Raw genomic sequence first — 11,699 nt, forward strand, 5'->3', positions numbered from 1 at the left:
TCCTGGTCACAAGCCTTTGTAATCCACTTCGCCACCCCCTCTCTCTCTCTCTCTCTTGGGTGTAATATGGTTCCTTGGTCTACTCTATATTCATTAGTTTTTTTTATATATAATATCTTATATTCATTTACTTATTAACTCTGTCAGGGTCGGTTAAGTCAGTCTACATAAATAAATTAGAGTATACTAGAAGGTGCGACCGGAGTGATATATGTGACATCCACAAGAGCGACGAGACTGGACAGAAGTTGTAACATTGTAGTTAATAACTAGCAGTCCAACAAAACCACACAGCTCCTACATATCTGAGTTTTGTTTGCATAACCAAGTTTATCTTGTTTCTAGTAATACTGTGAAGTCCATTGAAAAGTCTCTCTCTCTCTCTCTCTCTCTCTCTTCACCAAGAACCCCGTTATAGTAAGATAATGTCCTTCTAAAAACAAAATATTAGTCAGGGGTGTTGGGCCGCTTAGACATGACAACAGGGGATGCTATGGTCAAAAAAGGTTAGGAAACTCTGATCTACATCAACACAATTCGTTCAAACAACACGAGATTGTCCCCAGTAACTCCTTGACACCACCCCTTCCCCTCCTCCCCTCTCCATCGGGCACCGAATGGACTCAGCGGATGTAAACACCATTGAACTCCCCACGAACACCCCACATGCCGTCCCTCGCACCCCGATAACCAGATAAGATAACACCTAGTAATCAAGTACTGCCAATGAATGACTGCACCTCGAGTCTGTCTGTCTGTCTGTCTGTTAGTGAGAGTGCTGCCAATGGGAAAATCAGGCTTACTGTCGAAGGCCATAAGGCAGTTTTTTGGCCACCACACCTTACGTCATTGTATTATCTTAGTACTGCCTGCATGTGACCTAACCTTAACCTTACTTCATCTAATTTCATCCTTAATTCACTTTTTTTTTTTAATTAGACCATGTCAAAGAATAAACAATAGGTGTTTTTGCCTTTTAGAAAAATAAATACGGAAGTGAATTAAGACGCAATCTAAGAAAACAATAAGATCATGGAAAACACATTGAAATTTTGCAAAAATTAAAGAAAGTAAGAAATTACTAAAATACATATAATCGAAAAAATATTACTCCCTCTCACCTTGCAGTGTAGGCGTGACGGGCGCCGCGTGTGCCGCTGACTGTTAGTGGCGTGGCTGGCGGCGCTAATACATCCTCAGGTGTTGGCGGAGATGCAGAAGACGTTCGCGCCAAAAACTGGATAATCCTTCAGGTAGTGAGTGCACTGCTGGTCGCCCACACCCCTCAACACTCCCCACTTCCCCACTCCACGCCACACCCGCGTTACGCTCCTCCACTGTCGAGTCACGGTCACACAAAACGACGCACACACACGGAACACGCAGAAATCACCAGGTACTCACTACAAGGCGGGAGCGCAACGCCGACAACCCTCCCCCACCAACACAATGTGTGGTACTAAATCTCGAACTGGCACCTGCCGAACACATGGTGGGAACAGCAGCTGTCGTACCGCACGCACCGCACCTAACTCGGTGTACTATGTTCTCATGTAACTTTAAGTATTGCCATCTCATTTCTAACTTGACTCGATTACATACATCACCAAAATCTCTAATTATAAAGCAGAGAAATAGGATGTTACTATGTTTTAAAATGACCAACATGTTTCATACCTGTCATACTTGTCCTGTCAAGGTAAGGGTCACACAACAATGCTAATAATAATACTTAATTATCCGGTGGAAACTGATGAAGTACACAATTGAGGTAATTCTCAGTGCTCCTAATAGCAATGGTAACTAGAATGATTCGCCTTGTCATGGAGGTTGTCATGCGGCAGGCAGCGGGGTGGTTCGTGTACCTGTGTGTGTGTGTGTGTGTGTGTGTGTGTGTGTGTGTGTGTGTGTGTGTGTGTGTGTGTGTGTGTGTGTGTGTGTGTATGTGTGTGTGTAGGCCGCTCCAGGACACAGGTAAGACTGCAAAAATTACATAGGCGTTCTTCCAAGTTTTATCTATTTATCTACTTAATTATTTAGTTACTCGTTTTTTTCCTTTCCCTATAACTTCCTTTCTCATCTTTTCATATTCCCTTATTCATGAATTTATAATGTATTGGAGATCACGACAAAAGCACTATTCTTTTCCAAAGACAACGTTTCTGGTAAGGACATCTTCCATTCTTATATATATATATATATATATATATATATATATATATATATATATATATATATATATATATATATATATATATATATATATATATATATATATATATATATATATATATATTGGGAAGAGGCCGTTGAGTATACATGTGTTGTTGAAGTATATAGCATCTTCAGCGTTATTAATTTTTTAAAGAAACTTTTGAATTTTTAGCACAAGGGTGTGTTTGTCTGGATGTAGATTCTGGAGGAGTGTACCAAATCCTTAGCGTTCTCGAGACATCTTTCGGTCCTGTCTGGACTTCTCTGCCCAGTCTTCTCACTCTTCTGAAGATCTTCCAGACAGAAACAAAAGACGTCTCGAGAACGCTGAGGATTTTGGTACACTCCTCCAGAATCTACATCCAGACAAACACACCATTGTGCGAAAAATACAAAAGTTTCTCTCAAAAAAAGAATGACGCTTAAGTTGCTATACACTTCAACAACGCATATATATATATATATATATATATATATATATATATATATATATATATATATATATATATATATATATATATATATATATATATATATATATATATATATATATATATATATATATATATATATATATATATATATATATATATATATATATATATATATATATATATATATATATATATATATATATATACAACAGGTATCTCAGTCTCCTATTGTCACAGGAGATCTGAAGGAGGAGCGGCAGGGCAGGAGGGCGGGCGTGGCTTCACCTCACTACAGATCCTTTTAACCTTTCCATAATGAACCGACTCTGCGCCCTCCCTTCCCACACTTTCTACCGGAAGGCGTCACATCGTCCTTGTTTCAGTACCACAACCGCGGGAGGAAACAACCACAAAGGCGGAGGTGGAAACACACACACACACACACACACACATATTTTCCTAATCTCCCCTACAAGTTCTTCATCATTGTTCTTTCCATTCGTGCCTCACTATACGTCTTGGCGTCCCATCTTGACTACTTGGACGTAAAACACATAATCTCTCCGAAGTGTGTCTGTGCCGTTACCGTCTACCTTTTAAAAGACTGCTTAATTTAAGTCACGTTAAGGCTTTTAAGGATGCTTTTTACTATTCTAGTGACAGATTAACATAATTCCCGCATATCCAACAGGAGGAACACTAATAACAACTCGGTCAATCATCTCTGTGGCCTTTGGAAATGGTCGTAATGAGTGAGCAAAAGTGTTTCAGAATCCTTGTCACCCGCCGCCTCTTGCAGCGTTTAGTCATCACCTCCCCTCACTCACGTCTGCTTCCCTCCACGTGGTTCACTCTAGCTCTTGTCTTCGTGAAATTTAACCCTACCGCTACGTGCTGAGAGGATGTCTGGCTGGGTGTGGCGGCCTGGTAGGTGGTGCCGAGGTGAAGGGCATGGTGATGCGTGCTTGTAAGGGAAGGACGCGGATGTCACGAGATTGGAGCGTTTTATGGTGAAAGATAGTGAGTTTGTGGAGAGATTATGTGGGGAAGCAGCGCACCGCCGATAGATTGAGATAGATAAATATATATATATATATATATATATATATATATATATATATATATATATATATATATATATATATATATATATATATATATATATATATATATATATATATATATATATATATATATATATATATATATATATATATATATATATATATATATATATATATATATATATATATATATATATATATATATATATATATATATATATATATATATATATATATATATATATATATATATATATATATATATATATATATATATATATATATATATATATATATATATATATATATATATATATATATATATATATATATATATATATATATATATATATATATATATATATATATATATATATATATATATATATATATATATATATATATATATATATATATATATATATATATATATATATATATATATATATATATATATATATATATATATATATATATATATATATATATATATATATATATATATATATATATATATATATATATATATATATATATATATATATATATATATATATATATATATATATATATATATATATATATATATATATATATATATATATATATATATATATATATATATATATATATATATATATATATATATATATATATATATATATATATATATATATATATATATATATATATATATATATATATATATATATATATATATATATATATATATATATATATATATATATATATATATATATATATATATATATATATATATATATATATATATATATATATATATATATATATATATATATATATATATATATATATATATATATATAGAGAGAGAGAGAGAGAGAGAGAGAGAGAGAGAGAGAGAGAGAGAGAGAGAGAGAGAGAGAGAGAGAGAGAGAGAGAGAGAGAGAGAGAGAGAGAGAGAGAGAGAGAGAGAGAGAGAGAGAGAGAGAGAGAGAGAGAGAGAGAGAGAGAGAGAGATCCCAAGATATCTTGGTTTGAACTCAACTATAAAACGAATAAAAAACAACAAAGTAATCTATCATCGAACAGACGAAAAAACTTTACTTCTGGAACAGGAATTATCGTTATTATAATTTTTCTTTTTCACTTGTATTTACCATTTGTTTATTGAGCAAATGCCCGGCTGGTTACGAAACAGAAAACCTTAATTGGAAAAAAAAAATTGGGTTTTCGCTTTAATCTTGCAAGGAAGCAATGCAACACAGCTGGAAAGGAACGCAGTGAGACGGTGAGGTGAAAATTATTTTGTCCCAGAATTTCAGAGTTCGGTGGGTGAAGGAATGGAGAGATTAGTCAACCCTGGAGTGAGAAAGATGTGCAAGATAGGAATGCGATGAAATTGATGTACAAACATTGCAGAAACAGAGGAGGAAGAAGGAAAAAAGAAGAGGAAAGCCATTTCTAGTGCTACTTGTATACAGGCGGAGGAAAAATACATACACTGATCACTTATCGCACCTACCCACCCACCCACCCACACACACACACACACACACACACACACACACACACACACACACACACACACACACACTCATACACACACACACACACACACACACCCACCCAAACACACACACACACACACACACACACACACACACACACGAGGATCCGGAAGCTAATTACAATAAAATCGAATTACCCACTGTTCTCCAAATAATAATAACAAGTGGAAAGTTAAATTAACGAAAGTGACAATTGATAAACGTTATTTTGGCGAAGGAAGTTTGAAATGAGAGAGAGAGAGAGAGAGAGAGAGAGAGAGAGAGAGAGAGAGAGAGTCATACTGTACCTATTTCGACACTCCAGCTCTTGATTGAAAAAGCGCAGATGGAGATTCGAACGCTGTCTATGCCACCTTGAAACAGCGCACGCAACATCCTCACCAACAGACTATCACTTCTCAGTTCTCGAATGCATGTATCCGCAAGTTCCTTTAAAGTCTGTATTCTCAAATGTTTTATCGCTTGACCTGGATCGCTTTTACCAGGCTCGGTTGGAAGGTTTTGAAGTTTTCAAGGATGTTTTTGTGATTCCAGTTATATTTTAACAAGGATTCTACACTGTTCTGGGAAAAGGCATGGTGAGAATCTGACTTTTTACTTTCCATCTCTTCCTCCTCTTCCTCATTCATTTCTTTTCCTCTTTTTATCATCCTTCCTTACTGTTTCTTTATTTATTTCTGTTAGCCTTCTTTCCTCTTCGCAAATAATATTGATTAAAGCTTTAAGCGTTTGAAAATATGAACCCGCTCTTCACCCTCCCACACACACACACACACACACACACACACACACACACACACACACACACACACACACACACACACACACACACACACACACACACACACACACACACACACACACACACACAGTCGCTAGCCACCGAATATTTTAGTCGAGACTGTTCTTTCAGTCAACGAACAACTGTGTTAGAAAGTCGACAGCAGAGGGATTTAGATAAGTACAGGAGGAGGAAGAGGAGGCAGGCACTGGGGACTGGAGGGGGAACATCTGTCTGTCCATGGCTGCCCGTCACTAGTGTCTGGAAAGCCTGGGAGACAGTGAGCCGTGACAGGCCATTAGCGACGCGTCCCAGACGGAGCGATGAGCCTCAAAGTGGCACTCGTCCATCACCCTGATACCGCCGCGGGCCGCAGCAGTGCCGCCCACACGGACCACCGCCAACCACAAGCAGAGCGAGGGGCAGGTCCTCCTGGCTGGTCTAGTTAACATGAAGATCATCCTCGGCCCTGTATATACCAACTACGAGGACTTCCTGACCACCATGAGTCTGTCCAGGATGTCTACCAGACACCGAGATGCCCTGGAGAAACTTGGGAGGGACCTGCCTTGGTCACCTGCTTCCCCCTGACGCGCCCCGCCCAGTCCGTGCCATGAGACATCGCAAGATAATCCCCCTGGGGGCACCACACACGGACAGATCAGTGCGCCCCTTACCATGGTGGAAACAATAAACCATTAGGATATTGTTCTAATCTTAAGCCTTCCTCCTTCCCCGTGTCAATTTTCTTTATGTATGTACTCCAGCTTTAACATACCCTTTTTCATTATCATTATTATTACCAATGTTATGATCGTTACTATTGTTATTATTATTATTATTATTATTATTATTATTATTATTATTATTATTATTATTATTATTATTATTATTATTATTATTATTATTATTATTATTATTATTATTATTATTATTATTATTATTATTATTATTATTATTATTATTATTAGTAGTAGTAGTAGTAGTAGTAGTAGTAGTAGTAGTATCATTATTATTATTATTATTATTATTATTATTATTATTATTATTATTATTATTATTATTATTATTATTATTATTATTATTATTATTATTATTATTATTATTATTATTATTATTATTATTATTATTATTATTATTATTATTATTATTATTATTATTATTATTATTATTATTATTATTATTGTTATTATTATTATTAATACTATTTTTATTATTATTATTATTATTATTATTATTATTATTATTATTATTATTATTATTATTATTATTATTATTATCATTATTACTATTATTGTTATTATTAATACTGTATATTTTTTTTACTATCATTATTATTATATATTACACAATACATGAAAGACCAATACTTTGGACAAATACTTTGGCAGTACAAGGAGGTGCGTACAACACATACAGTACAGCGAGAGACACACATACAGAGAGAGCCAGGAGGCGGCGCTGGTGTGAGGAAGAGTAGCCATACTTTTTCCCTTCTTTGACCTTCCTTTCTCTTCCTCTCTTATTTCCCATTTCTTCTTCCCTCTCCTTTCTTTAACTTTTTGCATTCTTTTCCTCATCTTTTACTTTCCCTTTCACTTCTGTCTTCCTGGATTCCTTTATGATTTGTCTCCTTTTCATCTCCTCCTTTGCTTTTTATACTATTTCTAAACAGTATTTTCCTTTTGCTTTTCCCACCATTACAATACGGAATCTTGGAAATTAGAACCTCTCAAGCGTATCTGTCAGTGTCTTTTTCGTCTATTTGTCCCTCACTCATTATAATCCCCATAAGAAAGAAGAAAGAATTGGAAGTAAAGCATTACATTATTACTTACATCCAATCTGGAATAAAATAGCTTACCTTTAAAAAGTAGCATTTTCTGTGATACCCCTTAATAATTTCTTATAGGTAACTAAAGAAAAAATCCTTCCTACCACTTCACTCGCTCTTATATCAGCGATGAAATGATGGCTGCGCTAACGACACTATTTATACAACAAGTCATATGTCATTGTATATTTTATAGATGGACACAAGTTTCAACACACGTAGTTTTTAAGGCTGCCTGAATCTTGATGGCGGATAAAACAGAGCCACTGCCGGTTAAGGGATGTTTTATATATTTATACAAATCAGACTTTTCTCCCATATACACTGTGGTTATGCCTGGGTTGATATATGGTTGTGACTTTTGAGGAGATATAATTATTGTATACGAAGGTTCTGGACCAGGAGAAAGAGGAGGACGACGAGAAATCAGTACTCTGCTCACTTTACATATGGCACTAGATTTTCACGGCATATATCAAGAACAGGCAGTAAACCCTAGATAATACTGCATTTCCACTCACTCACTTCACTGCCTTAGATGCGTGTCTGTGTGTATGTCTGGCTATACACAGACATATAAGCAAACCCACAACTAACTATAATCTGTTCCTACCTCCTTCTCCCTTCCCTTCGATCAGAAACGAGTCACAAAACTGTATAATTACTGTCCGTCATTCCTTCTATTGCTATTGCCACTCTCCCACAGTCCTCCTACCTCCTATATCTCCTTCCCTAATCCTTTTCCTTTTTTCTAGTTTTCATTTTTGCCTCCTCTTCCTACTACTAGTACTACTAGTACCTACTACTACTATAGCAACAATCCACTCCTCTTGCCACTTTTCCCTCTTCCTCCTTCATTACTCATTTCTTCTTTCTTTTACTGCTACAATCTACGCTTCTAAGTCTGTGAAATACATTGAAATTACCGGAACACTCTAAAAATTGACAAAAATATTAACGAAGGGACTCTGTAAGGCAGAAGAAAAGGTATCATCTATCCATCTGGCGGAGGTGGTGGCGGAGACTGAACGGGCCCGCCCCTTATTTACTTAAGCTTTATTTGATGCATGTTGGTAGTTGTTTATATATTCAATTAGCTAATTCAGGTTTTACATTACGTCTGAGACTGGAAGTAGCCAGAGGTTTTGCTACATATTGATGTACAGGTAGGTACGGAGGAAGGGAGGGGAGTTCATCTCAGCACGTATGTTTACGTAACTTAACTTCCCTTTAAAAATCACACACACAAAAAGAAAATGCCCAGACTGGAATGCACTATATTTTCTTATTGATCATATTATCCAACTACTGCACAAAATACAAGGAGCTAACCTAACCTAGTAACAACAACAACTAAAGACAACTCTTCTCTTTCACACAAAACTACATGCGCTTACTACTCACACACACTTCACTTACCTTCTAGGTAGGGGAACAGAAATGTCCCCAGGTCGGACTGCTCTCTCGGTAGTGACCTAAAAGGTAATGCCTCCCTCAACTTTTTCTTCATTAACTTCTGAAATATTCGCGGGCATAGATCTAATTTTCAATCTATAGAACACCACCTCTCCTCTACTAAACCTCATCTTTTCCTCACCGAAACACAAATGTCTGAGGCAACTGACAGTAGCCCCTTCTCTGTTCCCTCCTACTCTCTCTATTCTCATTTTCGTTCCAAAGCTACATATTGCGTCTATGTGTGCTGTGATTTGCCTTGCTTTGGTGCCCACACTCTTGAATCTTTCGAGTTTTCCACCATCTGGCTTTTACACAATTATAACTCTCTTAACTTCCAAAATAATGTCTATCTCTCCCCCAAACTCCTCTGACTATAGTAAATTCTTTGACTATTTGACTTTCAAAGTGGAGCACATTTTGTCTCGCTATTCTATCGCGGAGATCTCCATCCTTGAAGATTTCAATGTTCACCACCAAGTTTGGCTTTCCTTTCCCTTCACTGACCATCCTGGTGACCTAACCTTTAAATTTGCTATCCTCCATGACCTTAAGCAACTGGTGCAACATCCTACTTGTTTTCCTAACCGTCTTGGAGATACACCCAAAATGCTTCTAATCCTTCTGCTTATGCTGATATACCTTAACTTCCCCGTTGGGCTCCTCCGATCACAATCTCATTTCTGTATCTTGTCCTATACAGAAAGAGGCAGGAAGCTCCATAGTTTACCAGAGAAAGGCGTGAATGTTTGAGAGTACTGGTTAACTCTTGCATTAGAGAGTTCAACAGAATAGGGGTGAGAGGAAAAAGAAAGCCTCGTGCAGCGAGGTCGCAGGAATAGGGGAGGCATGCAGTTACGAAGATCAGTAGAACAGTCAGCATGAAATTAGCAATAAAAGATAGAAAGAGATGTAACATTTCTGCGGTGAGAAAGAGGCTGAAGGCAGTCAGTTAGAGAAGAGAAGTTGATAAGACGAAAAGTTTTTGATTCCACCCTATCTAATAAAACTAAACATGCGTAGAGTGCTCCATAAAGGGACGGATAAGGCCCTTGTACAGAGTTCGCAGTTGGAGGGGCAAGAAAAACTGGCGGAGACGCTTCATTACGCCCAACTTCATAGTAGCTGTTTTAGCAAGAGATGAGATGTGAAGTTTCCTGTTAAGATTATAAGCAAAGGACAGACCAAGGATATTCAATGTAGAAGAGGGAGACAGTAGAGTGTCATTGAAGAAGAGGGGATAGTTTTCTGGAAGGTTGTACCGAGTAGATAGATGGAGGAAATGAATTTTTGAGGCATTGAGAGCTACTAAGTTTTCTCTGCCACAATCAGAAATCTTAGAAAACATCAGAAGTCAAGCGTTCTGTGGCGTCCCTGCGTCATCTGCTGACATCCTGAAGGATTGGTCGCCTCTGAAAGGACGTGGAAAGATTTAGAGTGGTATCATCAGCATAGGAATGGGTAGAACGAGAAGTTTGGTTAAGATCATTAGTGAATAATAGAAAGGGAGTGGTTGACTGGAAAGAACCCTGAAGAACACCACTATTAATAGATTTAAGAGAAGAACAGTGACCGTCTACCACGGCTGCAATATAACGGTCGGGAAACAATTTGAGATATAGTTGCAGAGAGAAGGATAGAAACAGTAAGAGGGCAGTTCTAAAATCAAAGCTTTGTGCCAGACTCTATCAAAAGCTTTTGACATGTCTAACGCGACAGCAAAAGTTTCCCCAAAATCTGTAAAAGAATATGATCAAGACTCAGTAAGGAAAGCCAGAAGATCAGATAGAAGATTGTGAAGTGACAGATGTTTAAGAATCTTCCTATTTAGGATATATGCAAAAACTTTAGACAAGTAAGTAATTAAAAAAAATAGTTCGAGGTATCAGAACAGTCACCCTTCTTAGGAACCGACTGAATGTAGGCAAACTTCGAACAAGAAGGAAAGGTAGAAGTCGATAGGCATAGTTGAAAGAATTTGGCCACGCAAGGTGAAAGCACGGAAACACAATTTTTAAGAACAATAGGAGGGACCCTATTAGGTCCATAAGCCTTCCAAGGGTTTAGGCCAGCGAGGGCATGGAAAACATCATTGTGAAGAGCTTTGATTGCAGGTATGAAATAGTCAGAGGAAGGAGGAAAAGGAGGGACAAGCCCAATATCATCTAAGATGGAGAGGTTTGAGAAGAGAGTTAAGTTTTAGAGACAGAAGAGATGGCAGTGGTGCCATCAGGATGAAATAGAGGGAAAGATGAAGAACAAATTTATTGGAAAAGGTTTTGTCCAGATGCCAGAAGTCTCAAGGGAAGTTTGAATTCGAAAGATTTTGACATTTTCTATTTATGAGGTAGTGTTTGGCAAGTT

General features: G+C 36.9%; 1 protein-coding gene across 1 annotated transcript in view; it reads right to left on the minus strand.

The window, feature by feature from the left end:
• Positions 1-1,461, minus strand: part of LOC123499253 (rap guanine nucleotide exchange factor 6-like) — a 253,746-nt gene extending 252,285 nt beyond the window's left edge. The window contains exon 1 of the mRNA XM_045247046.1: positions 1,122-1,461. The gene's annotated coding sequence lies outside the window, so the exon portion shown is untranslated. The remainder of the gene's footprint in view (positions 1-1,121) is intronic.
• Between the last annotated feature and the right edge of the window lie 10,238 nt (positions 1,462-11,699).

Source organism: Portunus trituberculatus, chromosome 49, assembly GCF_017591435.1.
Source record: "Portunus trituberculatus isolate SZX2019 chromosome 49, ASM1759143v1, whole genome shotgun sequence".
NCBI lineage: Eukaryota > Metazoa > Arthropoda > Malacostraca > Decapoda > Portunidae > Portunus > Portunus trituberculatus.